A 1,993-nucleotide genomic window follows, 5' to 3' on the forward strand; every position below is an offset into this window, starting at 1 on the left:
GGTGTAATGGCAGAGGAAGAGAAGTTTTTGCGGTGCAAAATCAGCGCAGATACTGAGTATAATACGCTCAAACCGCACACAAACTATATACACAGCGTTCGCGGTAGAACCACACTAAAAAGATGTCGAGCGTTTTCGGAACTGGTCAGTCCGCAAATCTTAATAGCGATCTATTTAGAAGCGTACATTTATGAGTAAACCTTTCGTCGAGAAACATGCTAAATCAAATGAGCTATCTCATGTTAATCGAGAGGAGTATAGAGGCAAATTTCATCCTGTATAGGCGAACGCAGGCACAAAAAGCAAAGTTCTTCCCGACAGAAAGTCCGAGTAAACGCAAATATGCGTCTATTTGGAAAACAAAATATACGAGCCATAAGGAAGAGGTCTATTTAGAATGAAGAATATTTACTACTTATCATCCCATTGTTTGCTTCTCCAGACTCCTCCACCAGAGGACGTGATATTTCTTATGGTTTTAATTTTAAGTTCCGCTTATAATCCCAAATGATATTTATATCCCCCTCAATAATCTACAATAAAAAATTCGTGAGAGGGTTTTTTTGGGAGGAGGGGCGGGGTGTTGGGGACATCCCCCGACCCCCCATGTCTGCTATATCTCACCATGAGCGTCCCTACCATGGATAGAGGTTCACATAAGATTCCAGCAGAAATGACTCTAAACTTAGCTTCAGTTAACTTATAAATACCTTCTATTCTAGTTTTATTGGGCGTTATTTTATTCCAATTACTTATCCATTGTTTCATTTTCGTCATTACTCTTCCATTTACTTTGCCAGATTCTCTAGAGCACCCCACATTATACCACCTACTTTCATCGACCTTCTAGTTCATTAGCATTTTCTACCACTAAATCACACCTTACGACTCATCTCCCCCCCACCAAAAAAAAACTACTGTATTACAAAATATTTTCTATCCCTGATAATGCCATGGACCGGCGAAAGCTCGAAAAATTACTTTTCTAACTACAGCAGCTTAAGGCCTGACTTGAAACCATCAAATAATTGTTTGGGTAATTTTGGAAAATTTTCACTTCCATACATTTCCAGGGTCGTTCTTTTTTGTGCGTTTTTATAGACCTCGACATCGTCTCGGTCCATAAAAACGCAAAGATGAACTCGGTTAATATCCAACCATCTTGACCTCACGCTTGATCAATAAGGTATATTTATTATGTGGCTTTGGCTTGTGCCTGATATAACGCGCGCTCTGATTGGCTAAGAGCGAAATCAGCGTAAGGCCGATTATGGATTATTCAAATCAGAAAGAGTACAACATGACAGAATAGTACCGCGGCATGAAAACGATGAAGGCCGATTAACAGTCAGAGAGAGAATAATCAATTGAATACAAGCAGCTAAAATTCTAGAAGAACAACGAAGATGCAGTTTTTAAATTACCAATGAGAATGTGCTGGAACGGGCGAGGTTAACAAACAAGAATTGAAAGAATAATTTCAAGTTCACATCTAATACAGGAAACCGTAACAAATTTGCATCGGAAAGCTGTCATTGACATGATAACGTTTCAACGAAATTTCCTAAATTAATTTTGCAAAGAGGCCGTTTTTTTACTTACCAGATAACCAGCCTGTAACCTTGAAGGGCACAACTGAAGAAGAATCCCAGGCAAAGTTTGCCGTGTTGTATATGTAAATCGCTAATCACCGTCGGTAGATCTGTTATGCATCCTTAGCAGTACACCACAAAAAAAAAAAAAAAAACCAAGGCGAAGATTGTAGTATTCTGAACGGTGAATTTCGAAGCATTCGCATTTTCTTTCAGCGAGAGGCCGGACCTGTTTGATCTATTTTGAGGCGCTTTTCTGTCTTTTCTACATGCACTTCAGTTGACGTTTTGCCTAGAAAATCGAACAAACTTCCTCTCAACAAGTTGTGACACCACCATCCTGAAATAAGTTCCTAAGGCGCTGAGAATCATTTTCGTAAAAATTACTTTACTTCACTGAT

Source organism: Stylophora pistillata, chromosome 6, assembly GCF_964205215.1.
Source record: "Stylophora pistillata chromosome 6, jaStyPist1.2, whole genome shotgun sequence".
Classification (NCBI taxonomy): domain Eukaryota; kingdom Metazoa; phylum Cnidaria; class Anthozoa; order Scleractinia; family Pocilloporidae; genus Stylophora; species Stylophora pistillata.